Here is a 24461-nt window from a genome sequence, read left to right as displayed (position 1 = left end):
TCCAGCCTGAGTGACAGCGCAAGACTCCGTCTCAAAACAAAAACAAAAAACAAAAAAAAAGAGAGAAGAGGATGCTACAACATGGATGAACCCTGAAAGCAAGCTAAGTGAAATAAGGCAGAATAAATAAAACAGATACTGTCTGATTCCACATAGAAGAGGTATCTAGAGTAGTCAAATTCAGAGAGACAGGAAATGGAATGACGGTTGCTAGAGGCTCACGGAAGGCGGAGTAGGGAGTTTAATGGGTACAGAGGTTCAGTTTTACAAGACAAAAAGAGTTCCGGAGGTTGGTTGTACAACAATGTAAATGCACTTAACACTACAGAACTGCATACTAACAAAATAGTTAAGACGGTAAATTATATGTCTTTTACCACAATTTTTTTTTTTTGACAACAGGGTCTTGCTCTGTCACACAGGCTGGAGTGTTGTGGTACAATCTCAGCTCACCGCAGCCTCCACCTCCTAGACTCAAGCAATCCTCCTGCCTCAGCCCTCAGAGTAGCTGGGACTACAGGCACACACCACTATGCCTGGCTAAGTTCTTTTTTTTTTTGTAGGACAGGGTCTCACTATGTTGCCCAGGCTGGTCCCGAACACCTGGGCTCAAGTCATCTGCCCACTTCAACATAAATAATTTTTGTTAATGTATAAAAAAAGAGAGGAGTAGGGAGGGGAGGAGGGAGAGGAGTAGGAAGGGAAGAAAGGAGGGGGAGGAAGAAGAAAGAACAGAGAGATTGAGATGATAAGAAGGACACTGAAGAAATGAATGAAAGCCTAAAGTGCTTGGGGTGGGAAGAAAGGAAGAATATCTGAATGTCCCCCGTGGTTAGCTTTCTGCCAGAATGGTCCACAGCACACGACAAAGCAGAAAGCCCAAACCAACGGGGATGGGGTGGGGGGAAAAATGGGTGTAGCAAGACCAGCCCACCCTGATTTAGCACTCATGGAGGCCACAGCTTACCCACTACTCTTAAGCAACTGAGCACAGAGTCCTATCATACTCTTAGCGCCGCAGATGGACTGTGATGCCAATCCCTTCGGATGGGTGACATCTACCAACAGACTGTGTTTCCCCAGGAATAAAACAGTCAAAGCAGTTGTAACAAAGGGAGAAAAGACCCCCCAAAAAATCCTCAAAATTCCATCGTTTTGCCTTATAACTGGGGATTAATCACCAGGAAATAGAAAACCAAATGTGACCTACGCCACACTGTAACAGGGGCTCTTTGAGTGAAGGATATCAGTCGCTGGCATTTGGAACACGGCAACCAGAGCAGACTGGACAGAGACGTGTGTGGGAAGCTTCACAAAATACCACTCAGTGTTTGAGAAGCATCGCTAAGAGCACAGATGAAAGTTCGGATTCTCGGGGACACTCTCGACACTTTTCTAACCTTCCAAAGAAGCTTGAGTGTCCCGGCAATTAAAAGGGATCTCTGTGGCCACAGGGTCTAATCCAGGGTGAAGTGGAGAGACCACGGGATTTGGACTCAAGAAATTTGTTTAAAACACAGACTGAAAGTCTTTTAACTTGTCAAAGTCTCAATTCCAGGCCTGCAAGCCGGGGGCAAATGATAATATCTAGTGTGTGAGAATAAAATGAGATGATGGGTAAGAAAAAAAAATGCTTTCTAGACTGCAAAAATCCCAGAGGTGGTTTTTCTTTTTGTTGTTTTTGTTTCTGAGACAGAATCTTGCTCTGTCGTTCAGGCTGGAGCACAGTGGTATGATCTGGGCTCACTTCAACCTCTGCCTCCTGGGTTCACGCAATTCTCCTGCCTTAGCCTCCCGAGTAGCTGGGATTACAGGCACACACCACCATGCCTGGCTACTTTTTGTGTTTTTAGTAGAGACACGGTTTTGCCATTGGCCAGGCTGGTCTCGAACTCCTGACCTCAAGTGATCCACCTGCCTTGGCCTCCCAAAGTGCTGGGATTACAGGTGTGAGCCACCACGCCTGGGCCCAGTGGTAGTCTTGATTGCAAGCAAACCCGAGTTCAGAGTTAACTGACACACTCAAGGCCACACAGCAACATAGTGGTTGTTGTCAGGTGGGCACCAGCACTTCCTCCTAGACATCCTTAACTATCCCAGCTTGGCCATTTTTTCCATTCCTGTGACAGATGAGGTGACTGCACTTTTCTCTTCCTCTTTCCTTTAAGGATTCTTTGAGATGTTCTAATTGCAAATATTTCTCAGTCTAAAGTAGCAACAGTTACTAAATACCCAAGAAGCAGCTTCACAGATGTCACTTATTCTAAAGAATGCTAAAAAAAAAAAAAAAAAAAAAAAAGTAACTCTGTTGGCTCACCCCTGTAATCTCAGCACTTTGGGAGGTCCAGGCAGGAGGATCACTTGAGCCCAAGAGTTTGAGACCAGCCTGGGAAACACTAAAAATAAAACTTTTTTTATTCTACAAAAAATAAACAAAATTAGCCCAGTGTGGTGGCATGTGCCGGTGATCTCAGCTACTCAGGAGGCTGAGGTGGGTGGATTGCTTAAGCCCAGGAGTTCCAAAGCTGCAGTGAGCCTTGATCGCACCACTGCACTCCAGCCTGGGCAACAGAGCAAGACTCTGTCTCAAAAAAAAAAAAAAAAAAAAAAAAAGCTCCATGCAGAATCCTGCAAAGATCCAAAATGGGCACTCAATCAAGAGACAGAAAGAGACCAGGTAGAAACCTGCCAAGAGTGGCCCATTTCAGAGGCTGACAATTACTGAGGAGGCATGACTGAAGTGATCAGACCACAACCAGCTAGGCCCACCAACACGATAACTGAGAGTGTGGCAAGATTACTCAGAGGGCAATACCCCAATCAAGATAAGAAATGGAATTGCTCTGTCAACTTAACCAAATGTTGAAACTGGAGACTCAACTGATTTCAAAGGTATCAGCCTGCACATAGTTCTTGTGTGCCCAATACCACCAGGACCCATGAGAATCTGACAGGTGGCAGCTGCTCTGGCACCATATCTATTGAGCTATTTTATTTTACTTTTAAACAATTATCATTTTACTTTATTTCAGAATAAGTTTACAGTTGAAAAATGATGTTTACTATCAACATTATACGAACAAAACTTTTATAGCAAAACCTTGGTATGTGAGCATTAATAATCCAAATACTATACAGATACAGAAGATATTTTAAAAATGGAAATGACATACTCCAAAGGCTGTAACAGGCACTATATATATATATATATATATATATATATATATATATATGCTTGCACTGGGTCCATAAGCATTATACTATAATTCATCAAATGTCATCCAATAAGTTGCAGATTTTTCAATACTATGTACTGAAAAGATACAAAGGACTATCATAACTTCCCTTAACATTGAAAAAAACATGGGGCCGGGTGTGGTGGCTCACACCTGTAATCCCAGTTGGGAGGCGCATGTGGGCGGATCACTTGAGGCCAGGAGTTCGAGACCAGCCTGACCAACATGGCGAAATCCTGTCTGTACTAAAAATACAAAAATTAGTTGGGCATGGTGGCGGGCGCCTATAACCCTAGCTACTCGGGAGGCTTAGGCACGAGAATCACTTGAACCCAGGAGGCAGAGGTTGCAGTGAGACGAGATCGTGCCACTGTACTTCAGCCTGGGTGACAGAGTGAAATTCTGTCTAAAAAAAAAAAGAAAAACGAAAAAGAAAAAGCATGTATTAGCAAGACTACAAAATCAGAGCAGAAAGCCAAACTAACAAATAATTCCTTAGGCTTTAGGAGAAGTAATACATCTATGGCTTTTCTCATGTTCATTTTTGCGACTGGTTAGCAAGTCTGGCAGGCAGAAAAGAAAAAATTAGACTATAATAAAACATTAAAGACACCATTTAGAAGGCATCTGATATTTAACATGTTCAAAATTGGAAAACAGACACTGAGCTTGATTTTTGGGCAACACTGCGAGGTACTACATAGCAAAAGCACTGTTTCCTCCCATCAATCTGTTGACATAAAAATCTCTTATGCAGAAAAGTAAGTTTTCAAATGACACGGTAGAAATACATACAAGATGAATAATTCAAATTTATACTTTTGGTTTTTAGTAACTATAAAGAATATAGGTCTTTCAAGGACAAAGAACCTGAATTTGGTCCTTAATATGAAATGTTCTTACATCTTTTAAAAGCGTGGGCTGAAATACGTACTCCTGCTGACAGCGTGTCCACACTGCCAAAGGTGAACATGTGCTCACAATAAGAAAAAAACTGTACATTTCTCAGGGCACATTACTACTACATCATATTGAAATTGTCTAAAAGATAAAAATGTACATCTTAGTTTATTTTTCAACAAGCAATTAAACACACATGGAAAACTGAATCATGCAGTAATTTTACCTATCAGGTACTATGTTTGTGATATGAGGGGAACAGATTTCTTTTTTTTCCCTTTAAATCCATAGTGTTCACAAGTCACCACGTGGAACTAAAATCACATGCACACAGGCAAATCATGAAGAAACGTTAAGTATTTCAAAATGCCCACAAAGTCGTGCCAGAAACGATGCTGTGTCTATAGCACAGAATTGTCGGAGGCCAAAACTAAAGTGGTAGGTGCTACTGCAACTTCCAGCTCTTCACTGCTACTTTTTTATGTGTTTGATGGAGGGACTCAGGTGAGGGGGTTCACTGACCAACTTGGATCCATCCCATGCTGTCCTGAACTGCTGAGGGACAGGAAATTCTCTGTCATTACCACCCTGACAAATAAGTATATTCATTTTGGATGACATGATGCTCACAATCTCACAGTCTAATGCATCTTCCCCAAGTTAGGTATGTGTGGCAACCTTCTGTCTTATTAGTGGAAATTGCTGGTACTCTCCCCATTACCTGGATTTGAATGTCCTTGGAGTTGGTCATTTCCACAATGCCCACCACACTGTCAAACACCAGACCAAACTTCTTACAGTTTTCCACTGGAATGGAGTTTACTTTCCCTTTCATCGGGAGAGCTGATTTTTCACATTTGAAAATGTAAGCCGCTTGTTTCAGCTCAGTCTCTGAAATCACAAGGTCATTCCTATCTTCTTGGTACTCTGCTCTCCATTTACTTCCTTCCAACTTGAACAGGGGTGCATGTTTCTGGGAAGGATGTTTGGGAGATGTGGGACTTGGAGTGTAGCTTCTGGGGGGAGACATAGTTTGCCCTCCGTGAGCCTGCAGGCTGGGATACTTATATAGGCCTTCTGGTCATCTGTGACGTGCCAGAGCCCTGATTCTGCCGGGTTAGGCTTCTCCCTGGTTAAGCTGGGCAAATAAAGCTGAGCATGAAGGAGAGGACTTTTCTTTTGTGTCTTCATTCTCAAAAAGTGGAGGGGCCCTGGAGGAGGTGGAGGAGGAGGATGTGGAGAAAGGTCAGGCCCTCAGGAAAGAACAGAAAGCGCTGATGTGGGTGCTGCGGACCTGTTCTGCTCCACGTGAGGCCTGTGGTGTGGTGCTCCTTGATGCATGCTTGAAACTCACTCCAAATGTTCACATATGACCTCACCCAGTCCATGCGGTGTAAATCATGTTTGTAGCCCCTTTAAGACTCTGTTAGTGTAAAAGGTGGCAGCATCACACATCTCGTTGACGTAAGTACTGGATTTGGGGGACACAGTTATGCAATCAAAGGTAGGGAGGCTTTTGCTGACATCTGAGAGATGACTAAACATGTTACTCCCTCAGTTTCTCTCTCTGAAGGTTTGGACTTCTGAATCTTTTCTGATTTGGGTTTCAGAAATGCAGCCATGCATTCTCTCGGGGTTGTTGGTCATGAGATGCCATCAGAAGGAAAGCCCCGTAACACCCTTTCTGCACGAGTCTCCATGTCACCAGCAAGGATCCTACTGTTCTTTAAAAACTTGGCCACCATGCTGTTCATCAGCTTATCAAAGGCTTCCACGGAGGGTGCCACACCTCCACAGACACTCTTGCCTACCCCGCCATCCCCAGGGGGCCTGTGGGACTCTGCAGACAGCGACTCCAGGCGGCTGACGGCCCACTCCAGTCTTTCCAGCAGTCCCTGCATGTCTGCCATTCTGCTTTGCTGCCCTGGGGTCCTGTCTTTGGCAATGCAAATCTGTGGCTGGACACTCATGCTCTCTTCCCGTGGCCCTTACTGTGTTGTTTTAAATATACTGAAGTTTCATCACATTCCCCAAAGCCTGCCATGAAGTTGGGACTTCATTCCTTGAACGTGTTTGCGAACTGCTATTGACCTATGGCCGGATTTCTTAACCTCAGCATTACTGACATTCTGGATTGGGTAATTCTTGTCCTGGGACGCTACACTGTGGACGGTAAGATGCTCAGCAGTCTTCCTGGCCTCCCACTAGACACCACTGACAACCACCTCATCAGCTGTGACAACCAAAAATGTTTCCAGTTATTGTTGTGTGTCCACTGGGGAATAAAACTGCTCCCAAATGAGAACCCAGGAACACTGGCCCCAATCTCTCCACTCATCAAGTCCCAAACCTCCCTCTCCACTTTTCGGCAGGCACCGTCACCTCCTCTTTTCTAAACCAAGGACATGCCCTTCCTTCCACCTCTGTTCACTGGCTCCATTATTTCTGCCTGCGTGTGCATCTTCTTACTTGCCAAAGTAACATCTCTATTACCCTTCTTTTCCTCTGGAATCTTTCCTCCCTCCACTACCCCTTGTCTCTACTCACCTCCCCCTTCCCAGGACTGATGATTTCTTATCTTAAAAATCGCCACACGTAAACTGGTGTCCGAGTCCTCCTTTTTGCTCTCATTATTCTCTCCTGCACTCACAAATCTCAAGAGCTGGGACCGACAGCCCAGCCTCCACTCCCTCATGTCACCACCACAATCTCTTCCCGCCAGGGGTCACCTGGGTCTCCCAGTTCCCCAGGTGCTATGGTTTGCATGTGTCCCTCCAAAACTCAGGTGTTGCCAAGGTGATAGTGTTAAGAGGTAGGGCCTTTAAAAGGTGATTAGGCCAGGAGGGCTCCTTTCTCATGAATGGGATTAGATACCCATATAAAGGGGCTTAAAGGAGGGAGTCACCCCCCTTTTCTGCCTTCTGCCATGTGAACACAGTGCTTCTCTTCTCTGGAGGGTACAGCGTTCAAGGCCCCATTTTGCAAGCAGCCCTCACCAGACAATGAACCTACCACAGCCTTGATCTTGGACTTCCCAGCCTCCAGCATAGCGAGAGATCTATTGTTTGTAAATTACCCAGTTTGTGACAGCAGCACAAACAGACTAAGAGGAGGGGTCACTGCCCTTGATGTCACTCCAGCCTCTCTCCCCTCCCCACCGCACGACCTCCCACGTGCACTCACATGAGAGGCCTCTTTCTGAGTTACACAAACTTTCTATTACTTTTGGCAACATCTCTTAAAAATCCTTTCCACCTTTAGCTACAAAACACCCTCCTGGCCTGGGTTCGGCTCCTCCCACTCTTCTTCCCGGTCAGTCGGCTAGCTGTCTGTCCAGGCTCGGCCCCACCATCAGAGCATGGTGAGTTCTAGAACACCTAGAGTTCTAGCCCTCTCCTCTTTTCTTCTCATGCTCTTTTCCTAGGAGATTTTGTGGAAAGGTTGGGTTTGCCACTTCCCCAATGCCAGCTGATTCTGTTTCCAGATGCTGGAGGGTATCTCCAGCGGGCTCTGCACAGAGCAGCTTTCAGCTGCCCCAGCCCCCACATCCGCTCAAACCAGAAGGCAGCTTCCCCCCTCTGCCTCGCTGGCCAGCTCTCAGGGCACGCTCTCCACGCTGCCCAGGGTTTATCAGCGTCTATTCATTTGCTGGGGCTGCCATAACCAAGTGCCACAGACTGGGCGGTTTAAGCAACAGAAATTCCTCCTCTCACAGTCCTGGAGGGCAGAAGTCCAAGACCAAGGGGTCACAGGGCTGGTTCCTCCAGAGGGCTGTGGGGGAGAATCTGTTCCCGGCCTCCCTCGCAGCCGCTGGTGTTTGCTGGTGTTCTCTGGCTTGCAGGGGCACTGCCCTGCCTTCATCTTTACACGGCATTCCCCCGTGTGTGCAACTGTCTTCAAATTCCCCCCTTTTCTAAGGACATCGTCACGTTGAGTCGGGGGTCCACCCCACTCCAGTGTGACCTCATCTTAACTAATGACATCCTGCAAGGACCTTATTGGAAATATGGGCACATTGGAACTAAGGGCACATTCTGAGGAACTGGGAGTTAGGACATCAACATATGAATGGGGCGGTGGTTGGGGGTGGGGGGAGAGAAGCACAATTTGCCCCAGACAGTGGCTATCTCCCTTCCACATGCAGTCTCTCCAGGCTATATATACCGAGACACCTGTAGCTATCTTTTCCTGAATCCCTAATACCTACTGCAGTGCTTGGAACCTGGCTGGCACAAATGTCTGTTGAGGGAAGTAAAGTTTATCCTTTAATTCAGCATTCCTCAAAGAACAAAATAGAAGAAAACAACGGGCCCAGCCTTTGGTAATCATCTGGCAAATGTTCTAGTTCAAAATTCTGGAGGCTCTGACACCTTCCTCGGCTACGTCCCTGCCTCCAGTCCCCATCGGGGCCCACCCATTCTTCCCAAGGGCTCCTGCACTTTCCTTTCCTTTCCTTTCCTTTCTGTTTCTACTCCCAGGCCTGGGGTCAGCTCAAGTTAAGTGTCCTCTCCTGAATCCTAATAGGCCTCCCTGTCTCCAGCCTCTCTCCCCACAACAGGCCACCCTGCCTGACAGCTCAGCAGCCTTCTCGAAGCACAGCATCTTCAGGCGCAGTCCCCAGGGCTTGCCAACTTGGAGAGGTGCCCAGAGTGCTATCAGGGGTGGGGGACTGGTATCACCAGAGCTGCGCAATGTCAACAAAGCCTCTCATTTTTCATGTGTCTCATACACTGAGTCTCCATGTGCGTCTTCATTCAAAGAGTTTGGTGGCTACAGAAGTGTGAATGTGCCAGAGGCGACTGAACCACAGCAACTCCATCATGAATAGGGGCTGGGTAAAATGAGGCTGAGACCTACTGGGCCGCCTACCCAGATGGTGAAGGCATTCTAAGTCACAGGATGAGACAGGAGGTCGGCACAAGATGCAGGTCACAAAGACCTTGCTGATAAAACAGGTTGCATTAAAGCCAGCTGAAACCCACAGAAACAAGATGGCAATGACAGTGACCTCTGGTCGTCCTCACTGCTACACTCCCACAGCGCCATGACAGTTTACAAATGCCATGGCAACAACAGGAAGTTACCCTACATGGTCTAAAAAGGGGAGGCATGAATAATCCACCCCTTGTTTAGCATATCATCAAGAAATAACCATAAAAATGGGCAACCAGCAGCCCTCGGGACTGCTCTATATATGAAGTAGCCATCATTTTGTTCCTTTACTTCATTAATAAAGTTGCTTTCACTTTACTATATGGAATCGCCCTGAATTCTCTCTTGTTTGAGATCCAAGAACCCTCTCTTGGAGTCAGGATCCAGACCGCTTTCCTGTAACAAATGCTTATAGGGCAGGATGAGAGCCGATTGGTTCTGGTACCCCTCAGAAGCCCTCCTGTTCCTTCCCAGCATGTCCTTCCTGCTCTCAATATGCCGCCTGGCACAGGTCTCCAGAACACCTGCACCCCGGAGGCTTCTTGGGCCCATCCAAGCCCAATCTCTCCCTCAGCTGCCTGAAATGCCCTCGACCCGTGTTCTCTTCACCTGTTACAGCCTATTCATCCTTTAAAGTTCAACTCCAATCCCAGGTACCCAGGATACCTTATCTGGTCACTCTCACCCTACAACCTCTCCCTCCTCTGAATCCTTCTGGCAAATACCTTCTGTCAGCTCATCTGGGAATTAATTGCACTCTGCAGTGTCTTCCCATTCTAACGCCTTATACCTTTAACCCACAGGTATGTGTGTCTCACCTTACCGTGGCAGACGTCACGTGAGCAGAGGCTAACAGTGACTCCTCTCTTAGAACCTGGCCAGGTTCACAGCACACGGAAGATGGTTGTCATTATTCTAAGTGATTCTGAAAAACAGCAGGAATGCTACCTGCACCTCCCACACAGAATTATCTCAAACGCTAAGGATTCTTTTTTTCCTTTTTTTTTTTTTTTTTGAGGCAGGGTCTCACTCTGTCACTCTGTCACCCAGGCTGGAGTGCAGTGGCATAATCACAGCTCACTGCAGCCTCAACCTTCCAGGCTCAAGCAATCCTCCCACCTCAGCCTCCTGAGTAGCTGGGACTACAGGTGCAGCCACCATGCCTGGCTAATTTTTGCATTTTTCTTTTTTTTTTTGAGACTGGTTCTTGCTATGTTGCCCAGGCTGGTCTTGAACTCCTAGGCTCAAGAGCTCCTCCTGCCTCAGCCTCTCAAAATACTGGGATTACAGGAGTGAGCCACCATGCCCGGCCAGGATTTTTAAAACATCTCTTATAAACATAATTAAATCTCTCACAAAGAAACTAGCCTATAGTAACACAGTTTCTTCACTGTCATCATCTCAAATAAAAACTCAAAAATCTTTAAAAATGGAAAGAAAATTATAAATCTCATTAATAGTAAGTAATAGATTAGGTAATTTGGATTCCTCTTTTCTGCAATTTCTTGATTCCTTAGGAACAGATAAATAACTAGATAAATACATGCATATTTTTTATAATATGGGATGCGTGTTTTGAGTATATACTGAAAAAACTCTGCTTAAAACCACGGCTACGATTTTAGATGCATACAGCTTATGATACATCTCATGAACAGATGCAAAGGTGTTTATCATTATCTTTGTGCTACACAGTTTCTAATTTTACATATGAAAACCAAGGCATCATTCAGTATAAAGTACATTATTTGCATGATATATTTGCATTTGTAAAACACCCACATTTACTTTTACTGCTAATCGGCCCTGATTTAAATGGGCCACTCTATATAAATGGAGCACACTGGTTCTCCACTCAATGGTGTTGATAAGAAAACTACTCCTTTTAGATGCAAATGAGCCTACTAATCACAATTAGAATGGTGGAGTTGAGGGAGGCAGAGCAGCTGGGCCAAGAGCTCCCAGTCTAGTAGGGCCAGTTTGGTTCTAGCTTCATCTCTGAAGCAGCAGCTTGGGACTTCCCCAGAGGACATCTGCCCAGGGGCCCCAGGGATAATCTCAACATTTCTCAATGGAGTGTCGCTCTGTCGCCTAGGCTGGAGTGCAATGGCACGATTTCAGCTCCCTGCAACCTCCATCTCCTGGGTTCAAGCGATTCTCCTGCCTCAGCCTCCTGAGTAGCTGGGATTATAGGTGCCTGCCACCATGCCTGGCTAATTTTTGTATTTTTTAGTAGAGGTGGGGTTTTGCCATGTTGGTCAGACTGGTCTCGAACTCCTGACCTCAGGTCATCCACCTGCCTCGGCCTCCCAAAGTGCTGGGATTACAGACGTGAGCCACCGCGCCCAGCCTAAACCCAACATTTCTAAAGGCGCTGGAGGAGAGGAGAAACAGCTTCAGAATTTGGGCCTGCTGTGCTAGTGTGGATGAATCTATCCATGGCCTTTGTTATCCCAAACCTGTCCAAAGTGCCAGATATTAAGCAATACGATTCAAACATAAGTGGGTCATAGGAAGGAGAATAGCATTTGTAAAACTAACAGAGGAAAGGCAAGTAAAAGGAAAAGCTAAGTAACTATATAAGACATTACCCCGACTAATGCCACGGAGGCGGCGCAAAAGACATCCCCTTAAAACGGTGCAGGCACTCTGAAAAAATAGTATGGCGGTTCCTAAGAAACTTAAACATAGGGGCCAGGCGCGGTGGCTCACGCCTGTAATCCCAGCACTTTGGGAAGCCGAGGCGGGCGGATCGCGAGGTCAGGAGATCGAGACCATTCTGGCTAACACGGTGAAACCCTTTCTACTAAAAATACAAAAAAATTAGCCGGGCGTGGTTGCAGGCGCCTGTAGTCCCAGCTACTCAGGAGGCTGAGGCGAGAGAATGGCGTGAACCCGGGAGGCGGAGTTGCAGTGAGCCGAGCTCGCACCACTGAACTCCAGCCTGGGCAACAGAGCAAGACTCCGTCTCAAAAAAAAAAAAAAAAATTAAACATAGGAATGCCATAAAATCTAACAGCTCCGATTCTGGATATATACCCAAAAGAACTGAAAGCAGGGATTTGAAGAGATACTTGTACACCCATGCTCATAGAAACATTATTCACATCTGGGTACAGTGGCTCACGCCTATAATCCCAGCATTTTGGGAGGCCAAGGCAGGAGAATTGCTTGAGGCTAGGAGTTCGAGACCAGCCAGGGCTACATAGCAAGACCCTAATTCTACAAAAAAAAAAAAAAAAGTTTTTAAGTCACCAGGTATGGTGGCACACATCTGCAGTCCCAGTTACTTGGGAACCTGAGGCAGGAGGATGGCTTGAGCCCAGGAGTTCAAAGTTACAGTGAGCTATAATCACGCTACTGCACCCTGGCCTGGGTGATAGAGAGAGAACATGTCTCTAAAAAAAAACAAAACAAGAAGAAGAAAAGAGAAACATTATTCACAATAGCCAAGAGGTAGAAGCAACCTAACTGTCCCTCGACAGATGCATGGATAGACAAAACAAGAGAATAATATTCAGCCTTTAAAAGGAAGGAGACACTCACATACGTTATAGCATGAACCTTGAGGGCATTATGGTAAATGCAATAAGCCAGTCACAAAAAAGACAAACACTGTATGACTCCACTTATATAAGGTATCTAGAGTCATTGAACTCATAGATAGAAGGAGAATGGTGGTTGCCAGGAACTAGGTGGAGGGGAACAGAGGGAGTGGTTGTTTAATGCGTACAGGGTTTCAGTTTTGGAAGACGAAAAAAATGATGATGGCAGTGCTGGCTGCACAACAACTGAGTATCTTTAATGCCACTGAACTGTAAACTTTAAAAATGGCTGGATGGCGCCACTGCACTCCAGCCTGGGCGACAGAGGGAGACTCCGTCTATTTTAAAATTAAAAAAAAAAAAAAAAAAGGCTGGATGGTACATTTTATTTCATGTGTCTTTTACCACAATTTAATAAATAATAGATAGATGACAGACAGACAAACAGACATTTCCTAATGGCTGGCCAGACAGTACATAAGGCAGGTGACGCCTCTGCTGCTCCACTGCCAGGCTCTAAAACTAAGGGCTGGTTTCCCCACTCTCTTTTCTCTCATCCATTCACTGAATAAACATGTTTTTACATTGCTATGAGGACCCTGTGACAAAGTAACCATCCTGTCCTCCAAGAGGCAGGGACATGGATGGCAAATTAGCTCAAGGATTCTGAGATGTACAGAGGAACCCCTGCAGCTGCCTTTGGATGCCTTGGTTACTATGCCAAGAATAAAACCAAACACTAGAATCTTCTGGACAATGTCCCTCTTGTTGCGTAGAATACACTGACAATCTTCCATAAGGCCCATGCGGATTCCTTGACCCTCGTCTGAATTTCCTATGAGCCCTAAAAGTGCTGCTGTGGGACTTCAATGCCAACTGTCCTGCCAGTTCTCCAGCTGCCTCCCTGGAAAAACTATATATCCTCCAAAGGTAACATCCACCTTCTGGGTGCTCACACGCAGTATGTGCTCAGTAAGTGCTGCTATTATCACAGCCTAGAAAGTAGCTGATACGGTTTGGCTGTGTCCCTACCCAAATCTCACCTTGAATTGTAATAATCCCCAAGTGTCAAGGGTGGGGCCAGGTGGAGAGATTTGAATCATAGGGGTGGTTTCCCCCATACTATTCTCAAGGTAGTGAATAAGTCTCACAAAATTCAATGGTTTTATAAATGGGAGTTCCCCTGCTCAAGCTGTCTTGCCTGCCACCATGTAAGACATGCCTTTGTTTCTCCTTTGCCTTCTGCCGTGATTGTGAGGCCTCACCAGCCATGTGGAGCTGTGAGTCCATTAAACCTCTTTCCTTTACAAATTACTCAGTCTTGGATGTCTTTATTAGCAGCATGAGAACAGACTAATACAGCAGCCCTTCAATATCTTCTCTTTGGTGCACTCCTGAGGAGCTGAAACCTGGAGGCTTTGCTCTATCCCATGGAATCTCTCCATCTCAGCCTCACTGATCCCCAAATACAGAAGCCAAGTCCCTCAAGGAGCAGCTTGCCTCGGAGATGGAGATGACAGAAGGCGGCCCTGGGATACCTTCTACACCTCCCACTCTGGCCATGCTGACCCCAGAGAGGGACCAGGTGGCCAAGTCTGGACTGGAGGGACTCTGAGACTGAGGAAGCCCAGTCACTCCCTCTTTCCTTTGGCAATAGTTTCACGGAGGTCTTGACAATGGTACAAAGGGCTCCAGTGCAACAGGTGGAACCAGCTGAGGACTAGACAATGTTAGTATGGCTAGAGTGCTTGATCCAAAGACAGTGGCAAAACCTTATCTAAAATCCCCTCCACCAAGAGCAAACACATGGTGAGTAAAAATATCATTTCACCTTGAACTGAATCGCAAGGAAGCAAGAAGGCTGGCCACACTTCCATCTTCTGTCCCAGCACAGTAGCATCATTTTGAGGTGGTTACCAACAACCACACACTGCCCATTATATAATGTGAGTAACACAACCCCCTCATTACTCCATGAACTGATAAAACATTCAGCGGAAGTACCACAATAATAAAGACAAAAGTCACTATGATCTATTTACCTTTCAGGATTTTAGACATCAGGAAATGTACTTTTTTTTTGAGATAGAGCCTTGCTCTGTCATCCAGGCTGGAGTGCAATGGCACGATCTTGGCTCACTGCAACCTCTACCTCCCAGGTTCAAGTGATTCTCCTGCCTCAGCCTCCCGAGTAGTTGGGATTACAGGCAGCCGCCATCATGCCCAGATAATTTTTGTATTTGTGTAGAGACAGGGTTTCACTATGTTGGCCAGGTTGGTCTCGAACTCCTGACCTCAGGTGATCCGCCTGCCTCGGCCTCCCAGAGTGCTGGGATTACAGGTGTGAGCCACCGTGCCCGGCCAAGAAATGTATGTATTTTAATCCAAGTTTTTGACAGTCTGGCTCCTGGTACTTCCTATGATGCTGAAAACCAGTCATGGACAAGAAAATAATCTATTTGTGGAAAAATTGTGATTTCCCTTGATTATTCATTTCCTCCCTTTGACAGCTAGTCCCATCCCGCAGTCCACCACGAAGATGAGAGACATAAACACTGATTTTGGAAAGCTGATGACATAGGAGGGACACCTCGATCTAAATGCTATATCAGGAAGACCTAATCCAGGCACTCAAATGCTAAAGTTGTATGTAATAGTGCAGATGTTTGTTTGTTTGTTCATTTGTTTATTTATTTATTTGAGACGAAGTCTCGCTCTGTTGCTCAGGCTGGAGCGCAGTGGCACAATCTCAGCTCACCTCCGCCTCCAGGGTTCAAGCGATTCTCTTGCCTCAGCCTTCCAAGTAGCTGGGATTATAGGTGCCTGCCCCCATGCCTGGCTAATTTTTTTGTATTTTTTTTTAGTAGAGACGGGGTTTCACCATGTTGGCCAGGCTGGTTTCAAACTCCTGACCTCAAGTGATCTGCCTGGCTTGGCCTCATAGAGTGCTAGATTACAAGCGTGAGCCACTGTGCCCAGCCTCAGATGTTTATTTTTTATAAACTATTTTTCCTATGGTTTATTAGATCTATTTATGGTTGGCTTCAAAGTGATAAAGTGATTTTAAATTTCCAAAAGGTAAGACGAGCCTATAATCCTACCATTTTGGGAGACTGAGGCAGGAAGACTGCTTGAGCCCAGGAGTTTGAGACCAGCTTGGGTAACATAGGGAGATCCCATCTCTACAAAAGAAAAAAAAAATTAGCCAGGTATGGTGGCACGCACCTGCAGTCCCAGCTACTCAGGAGGCTGAAATGGGAGGATCACTTGAGCCCAGGAGCTTGAGGCTGCCATGAGCCATGATCATGCCACTGCACTCCAGACTGCGTGACAGAGTGAAGCCCCATCTTAAAAAAAATTGTGGTGGGGCTCGGTGGCTCACACCTGTAATCCCAGCGCTTTGGGAGGCTGAGGCAGGTGGATCACAAGGTTAGGAGTTCAAGACCAGCCTGGTCATCATGGTGAAACCCCGTCTCTACTAAATATACAAAAATTACCTGGGTGCAGTGGAAGGCTCCTGTAATCCAAGCTACTTGGGAGGCTGAGGTAGGAGAATCGCTTGAACCCGGGAAGCAGAGCTTGCAGTGGGCCGAGATCATGCCACTGCACTCCAGCCTGGGCGACAGAGTGAGACTCTGCCTCAAAAAAAAAAAAAATCCCCAAAAGTAATCTCTTCTGTCTCCCAAGGCAACAAAGTACTGTGATGGGCATCAGCGCCTTAACCATGTCTTTATCCTGATAATTCCAACTGAGCAGAAAGGCCTGGCCCGACCTCAAAGGTGCCCTGTCTACTCCCTCCTTTCGCGGTGACCTCTGGCCACCTCCCTCACCACCTGTACCAAGCTTTTCCTTTCTTGTGACTCTCTGTTTGCAAACTGTCCCACATGTCCCTCTCTCAGTCCCTCCCCACATAGTGTAACTCAGGAAAACCAAAAAGGAAATGGTTGGGAAGCCCAAGTGCATTGGTTTTCTTCCACCATCACATGGGCTGGGGCTGAAGAAACTGATTCTTACACACCTAGTACCTAATACCCAATTCGATTCTTCGAGAAAAACTATAGAAACATCTATTCCTCTCCTGGAAGTGAACTGAGGCAAATAATGTTGCTAAACTTCCATGATAGCATTAAATTCAAAGAGAACATAGTTTCAGAAGAGTAATGTCACTTCTTGGCCATAGTTATGTAACTATGAGGGTGTGTCTATCAAGCTTTACAAAATGTGGTAAGCACACCGTGCCTTCTCAGCACCTTTCTTTCTGGGTGTAAACAGTTATGTATGATTGTGAGGGTTTTGCTTTGTTTTACTTTGTTTTGTTCTGTGCTTCCCTCTTCTTTGAATTCCTATGGCGTGTAAGAAGGACCACACAATTGAAGCTTTAAACATAACCCGATAAACCTTAGCCTCCTGAAACCTTTGGAGGAAACTGACTCATATGCATGGGCTGTGCTTCTTGGTGCTGGGTCATTGGGCTCACCTTTCCAAGTCCCCTGAGCACACACAGGCCACACACCGCTGCCAAGGCTCGTGCCTTCCTTATCAATGCTACCTGGCCTGAAAGCTCCTGAAGGATGTGACTTATCCTCCAAAGCCACTTGCAGAGCCCAGTACCAATCGGGTCTGAGAAGGTATGCTACTTCTCTCCCTTTCATCTGCCCTTCTCTGCCCACCTCCACCCTCTTCAAAGGCTGCCCACCTCCACCCTCTTCAAAGGCTGCCCACCTCCACCCTCTTCAAAGGCTGCCCACCTCCACCCTCTTCAAAGGCATTGTTCAAAGGAGTCACAGGCCACCAAGTTTCAGTACTGCTCTACAGCTTAGCCTTTCCAGGGAGGACACTTTATGTGTAGGGCATTCTTTGCTTGCACTAAACTGCTATCACTTCATATACACAGATTCAGGGACTTTTGCTAGCAGTGACTCCACTTTAATTTGTGTGTAATCCAGTCAACTGTGTGCTCAAAATGACTCCTGGCTCCCTGTGCCTGTGCCACTTCCAGGTTCTTTAGCATTAAACAATTGGCTCCACTTGCTCCAGGTGTCCCTTGGAGACACCAGAGCGCCTTTGACCTCTGTCATTGCTACTCAGTTGCCCCTGCTTGGAGTGTCCCTCACTCCCTTGTCTTCTTTGCAAACTTTTATGCAGTCTTGAAAATACTGCTCCTCCTGTCTTCTTCCTGCCTCCCTCCCTGCTGAGAGCATATCCTATCTGTCTTATGCTGTCTCCTTTCCATGCAACACACGGTATTATAAGTTATTTATTTATGGAGCTAGACTGTGAGCTCTCTGAAGACACTGACTATCTGATTCAGCTCATGTCCCCAGTAGCTGGCATGGAGTAAGTGTTCAACAAACATCTGCTAAAAAAAAAAAAAAAAAAAAAAAAACTAGCCCTATAAAGTATATAGGGCTGGTATTATGATCCTCATTTTGCAGCTAAGAACATTTAATTCAGAAAGGAAAAGTCACTTAATGAGGGTCGCATGGCTAGTAAGTGACTCATGCTCTCTTCATTGCCATGATGCTTACATAACTACCTCCTGTTTCCTGCTGTCTCTTGAGTTTGGTGATCTATGGAAAAGAAAAGGAAAACTGAAGAAACAATACAAACACTTCAAAAGTTTAGTGGATGTTTCTGAGCATCTATACATTGCTACATCTAGACATTGAGGACAGTCCTATAACTCACCATTATCAGTGTATCTACTTTAACTTGGAGCCCAGGCAACCAAGCACTAAATTAACACTACCCTGTCTCTGCAAAGGTGATGGGGGACAAGACGCCTTGTAACTTTGAAGAAGAGATTTACACACCCCTGTGTCTCCCACATAAATGGACTCAAGAGCTGCAGCAGTGCATAAATGATCCTTTCTTTCCACTGTTGATAGTTGAAGGCAGCCGTTTCCAGCTTCTTGCCGGTGATCACTCTGCTAAAAATAGCTTTGATGCTGTCACATGCAAACTTGAACAGAACCTGAAAGCAGTTCCCCTTTTAGTTCTGAGCTGGTTCAACTTTAAAAGAGAGGCAGCTGTTAACACACTCCAGCGTGTTTACATGATGCTGAAGTAGTTCAGCTCGTAGTAAAAATACCACTGAAAAGGGACAGGCTTGGGTTTGCAGCCTCTGCTGATGACATTTCTCCCTGCTGAGCTGGAGCCCGGGGAGGGGCGGTAAGGTTAGCAGGGAAAATCCAAAATGTCCAGTTTGAAGGGGAAAGTGGCTGTGAGCAGAACTGCGGTGAAGACAGGAGAGAGATGTTTGTTCAGACGTGAGATTTCTGACTATGGTGGAGGTGGGGGCAGGAGAGGCGGCAAAGATCATATAGAAAAAAGAACTTATACAACAAGGGGTGCTTTTTAAAAATCCTGTTAAAAATATCTAACGGCTGTTTTTTTTTTAGAAATCAAGGAAACAAAGGATGAAATACATTCAACATCTTGGCCATTCATTTGATACCTTATTTTGGTTCGCTGGGCAAATGGATGATTCTGGATGTGTTCTGAAAACTGGGCCCAAAACTAAGGATAAAGCAGAGTATGGGCTTGGAAACCAGAGAAAACCTGGGCGTTCAACCTGGCTCCTCCCCGTCTGGCCCCCATAAGACTTGGCTTAAGCACTGGTATCTCCCAAACGTTCTGCACAGAGCTGGGAGTTAAGTGAGAAAATACACACCGAAGTGCCCCATAGAGTGGGGGACCCTGGCCCATAACAGACAACGTCCTTTAAAAATATATACCCAGAGGAGAGGAAGCTGACAGTGATCTGGGGACAAATCTGGAATACAGTGTAGTTTCTTAAAAAAAAAAAAAAAGTACCAACCAAATAAATAAGTGTTTTTTCTTCCTTCTTAATTCTATGTGGCCAAAGCATGACTCACACTATATTTGCTTATGAAATGAGAATTCATTTTATGAAGTTGTCCTAGAAAACTTACGCTGAGCCCGGCTGATCTGGAGGGGACGAGAGGAAGGCCTGGCCTGCGCCAGGACGGATCACACAGGCCGGGTGCTGGTGTCTGTACCCACTGAGGGCCACTATGGGAACTGAGGTCATCGATGGTGAACTCACGGCTCCTGCTTAAGAACCCGAACCCTGACTTCGGACGTTTATGCTGGAGCTTCACATACATTTCAAAACCTATCATTCAACAAAAACCTCTGATTCATCTTAAGAGCCCTTGAGAAAACGACACCTCTATGACATCACTGTCCTACCCGATGAGCTTCAGTATCATGAGCAGATGACATATGACTCAAGCACGAAGTGAGCGGGTTCTCTAAACAAGCTACAAATTTGAGCAGCACACTGAGGTTATATTAGCATAGGAATTTATCACTTATATGTTTGAACAACAGAACAGACTTAATATACTGCTGTATCTTTAACTATCAGTTTTTGTTAACAAGACAAAAGAATTTACAGTTTCTGCCAACTGTTTGCTGGCCCCTAATACCACGATTAGCTGTTGCCAGGCAACCATGAAGCATGCTTCCTCCCAAATCAGGAAGACCCACTGCTAAATCTAGACTAATTATAAAAGGGGACAAATATTTAAAAGCTTTATATTTATGAAGGATTTGGGAGGTGTCCTAATAAGAATGATTCTTATTAAACGGATCTCAGTCACTAAATACAATGCATATGTCTGCAGTGCATTGTCACAGGTTTTGTAAAACAATTTAGGAAAACTGAATGTTTCTGCAACTTACCTAATTTCCCTCAGTAGTATACTAAACAAAACCAGGTGTTTATAATTTTTGGAAGCATGTCTTTTGCCTACTTCTCTAAGAATAAGGATGAAAAGAAGCAGCTGAGAGACCTAAGCCTCTTAAAATACATATATATTTGCAAAGAAATTATGAGAACACCAGCACCACTTTCACAACCCTTACAGAGGTCTGTGCATATAACGCTCAGCAGCTTTCCTCTCAAGTTTCTGCCTTTGTCTGTATTCTCAATTCCCTCTATTTCAAGAGTCACTTAGAATTCTCTGTGTGGAGAAGAGTTTTTCAGTCCCCAAAGCGAGCCTCCTTGCCATCAGCACTAAACTGCTGGTGGCAGGCTCCAACAACCAGAGTTCTAATGTCTACAGACCCTGCTTCATCCCCAAGAGGGGAGCTGAAGAAACAGAAAAGCTCAACACACACACACAGTCACACACACTCACAGACACAGACGCATGCACACGCATACACACATTTTGGTTCTCTTTTTTTTTTTTTTTTCACACGGAGAGACGGAGTCTCGCTCTGTTGCCCAGGCTGGAGTGCAGTGGCACAATCTCAGCCCACTGCAAGCTCCGCCTCCCGGGTTCACGTCGTTCTCCTGCCTCAGCCTCCAAGTAGCTGGGACTACAGGCCATCACGCCTGGCTAATTTTTTGTATCTTTAGTAGAGATGGGGTTTCACTGTGTTAGCCAGGATGGTCTCGATCTCCTGATCTCTGCCCGCCTTGGCCTCCCAAAGTGCTGGGATTACAGGCATGAGCCACCGAGCCCAGCCCATTTTGGTTCTCTTTCATATGCAAAGTGGAGTTCTCTCCCCAAAAGACAAAATTCTGACTACAAAGTCAGAACTAGGGCAGGGTTGGCAAATTATGAACCAAATTGTACTAGCTGGAAGCTAAGTATGGCTTTGACAATTTTGTAATGGTCAGGGAAAAAAGAATCAAAAGAAGAATAGTATTTCTTGACAAGTGAAAATTACATGAAATTCAAACTTCAGTGCCATAAATAACATTTTATTGGGACACAACACACTCACTTGTTTATGTATATGTCTATTTTGTGCTAAACAGTTACTACATGACCCTTCATAGAAAAAGTTTGCAGAAGCCTGAAGTGGAAGACAGACTAGTGACATTTTAGTTCTTGAAAAAGAAATTGATTTTGGATTAAACACAACCAAAACAAAGCAAACAGGCCATGTCCCACCCAATGGCCTGAAGCCTAGGTTGCTCTGAGTGTGTATTACTCAGTGACTGTCCTACCAAAATTTCCAGAAAACAGTCCCTGTGGAATGATAATTTAATTATTATTAAATGTAATAATCATTACTTGGAAGCTTTCTGATTTCACTAACCCAATCCTCTCTCCACCTCCGCACACAAATTCAAAATGTTTTTCTTAGATTGTTTCTCCTTTGTGTTACTAATGGAACAATCTGAGGCACTCATCAGACTGTCTATGTAAATCTACACCTTTTTTTAAGCTGAAATAATTCTGGTTATTAAAAACAAACACGGGTACTGTTTGTAGGTCTGAAGGGAATATGGAATCAATTATACTTTATGTGTAAATAAGGCCGCCCACCAGATAATGCTGGATGGCCAGTGAACTTTCTTAGAAAAGTGCTGATGCAGATGAAAATTTGGACAGGCTCTCGTGAAAGTCGGAAACACCAAAGGTCTCTTTGCTTTTGCTACCTTCTCCCTTGGGTTCTCCATTTACTGAGCCACAGTATTTCTTAAAGCTCTTGGGAGCCTGCACCTCTGCTTATTCTTGGGAGACACGTGTTTTGCATCATATTACAACCCATAGTTTTCGCATAACCATGGTGAGAGGAACCATCCTTCCCAATCCCAATCTCAACCAAAGCTTAGAAAAAGTGCTATTCTCAACCTTTCAGAATCACTCCTAAGTAAATCCTATAGCAGTCTCTGTTAACGCAAATTTAAATGTGTGCCCAATATAGGTAACTTTTGTACACTCTGCACCGACATAAAGAAAAGAACGAAGATCTTCAAGTTTTGTCAGTATTTGCATTTTTGGAAGAAGAGAACGAAAATAACATCAAAACAAAAAATTAGGCCTGGAGCAGTGGCTCACACCTGTAATCCCAGCACTTTGGGAGGCTGAGGTGGGCGGATCATCTGAGGTCAGGAGTTCGAGACCAGCCTGGCCAACATGGTGAAACGCTGTCTCTACCCAAAATACAAAATTTAGCCAGGCGTGGTGGCACCCGCCTGTAATCCCAGCTACTCGGGAGGCTGAGGCACGAGAATCATTTGAACCTGGGAGGTGAGGCTTCAGTGAGCAGAGATTGTACCACTGCACTCCACCATGGGTGACAGAGTGAGACCCTGTTTCAAAACAAACGAACAAACAGACAAAAAAAAGAAAAATGAAAAAATTGTATATTTCTGCCCCTAATCCTGCAGGACAGAATTAGCTCTCCTAAAATGAGCTCGAATCTTCTGGAATTTGTTCGAGATGTCCCATGCCATTCTGTGCAGATGCACACACTTGCTACAGTCTACTTTGAAAATAATCCCACTGTCTTCAGGCTGTACCTGGGGAAAGTGTCATTCTGTGAAAGAAGGTATCTGGTGAACTTGTGGGTCTTTGGGAGCTCCTGGCCCCACTGTCTGTGGCCACATACAACTGGGAAGAAGCAGAATCTGACCCCAGAACTGGACACAAAAGATAAGAGTTCAAGTAACCTATGGCCTACTTGGCCTGGCTCAAAAAGAGAAGTTGAGTCATTCAGAGTCCCCAAGACTAGAATTAAAGGAAGAGATTCTTTAAGGAGGAGGTAGGGAAAGGAGAAGCTGCTAGGAGGCCAGAAGACAGCTGTGGCCTAAGCAGATGTAACACACTGTGAACAAATGGAAGGAGGCAGCAAAGGACAGGTAAGCACAGCAGGGGAGCCTGGCTCCTGCAGAGGCTAATGGAACCCAGGCAGAGGAGGATAGAGGAGCAGGTATCTGAAGCCCCTGGGGACAGCTCTTGCAGCCTGCGGGGTCTCCTGTTCCAGGCACTAGTTCCCTTGAGGCCTGGCCGCATAGTGGTCTGGGGCCTGTGTATGGGATTCCCCTGATGACTGTAACACTTTTTGTTTGTTTTTTGATTTTTTCTTGTGGTAGTTTAAATGCTCTTTATATTCAGAAATCCAAACTACGATACACCAGGTTTGAGGGTCTCCCTTCAACATCACCGCTTACAGGCCATTCAATCTCTCCAGGGCCTCTCCTCCATTAAGTGTGATGGCTGGACTTGGCGTGCCCTGCAGCCACTTTAGATTAATATTCTAGGACCCCATTTCCAAGCCTCCAGGAGTTATCACGTGCCACCACTTCTCTTTACTCACTGGAACACGAGATCGGGGTTGGGGGAGGTGTGTTCCGGGGCTCACCCACAGTTACTCACTGGGCAGGCGCAGAGGGGCACCTGGAAACCAGGTCACTGCTGTTTCCATGACACGGGTGGCCTCTGGTATTGGAACTAAAAATTTATAAACAAGAAAATGGGGCAAGTGGATTTCACAGAAAAGTCTGTGCTTTAAGCAAAGGAAAAGGAATCTGAACACTTCGTTAACTGGGTATAGCTAACCATTGGAGTAACAGCAAAAGCAAAGCAGAAGCTGATGAGGAAATGCACTTTAGCCCAGGGGGGTCTCTGGAGTCTGCTCCCTGCCCTCTGGGTGTGCGGTTTAACCCTTCCACAGCCAGCCAAGGCCCGGCCTCTACAGCGGATTCCCACAGTGGTGCGATGGAACCATTTTCTGGTTTAATGCTGAAATAGCAGGCTTGAACCTCTCACCTCACTCAGTAAAAAGAACCTCACTTAGTAATGAAAACCCAATTAAGCTCTGCCAAGAGTGACCGATGGCCCTGGCTTCCTGGGGCTCTCAGTCCGCAGTCACAGACCTACCTGAAAGAGGAGTTTCCGCTGCCTTAAGTCACCAAGACTGGGCAAGCCCAGATCTCTAAAAACAGTTCTGTATCTAAGCCTGACAGTATGAACTCTTCTCTGTGAAAACAGAACGTCGCTAAGTGCCATCCTACCCATGCGGGGGTGGGGACAGTGACCAATGCTCCTGGCCAGCGAGCACCCATTCCCTCCAGCAA

At 45.7% G+C, this 24461-nt stretch overlaps 1 protein-coding gene and 1 pseudogene across 24 annotated transcripts in view; both read right to left on the bottom strand.

Moving 5' to 3' along the window:
- FOXN3 (forkhead box N3) overlaps window positions 1-24461 on the bottom strand; it is a 463072-nt gene that overhangs the window by 129584 nt on the left and 309027 nt on the right. The gene's annotated exons all lie outside the window — the stretch shown is intronic.
- Window positions 3908-12259, bottom strand: LOC129487554 (adenylyl cyclase-associated protein 2-like; annotated as a pseudogene).

This window comes from Symphalangus syndactylus, chromosome 8 (assembly GCF_028878055.3).
Source record: "Symphalangus syndactylus isolate Jambi chromosome 8, NHGRI_mSymSyn1-v2.1_pri, whole genome shotgun sequence".
NCBI lineage: Eukaryota > Metazoa > Chordata > Mammalia > Primates > Hylobatidae > Symphalangus > Symphalangus syndactylus.
This window is presented reverse-complemented; position numbering and strand designations above follow the sequence as displayed.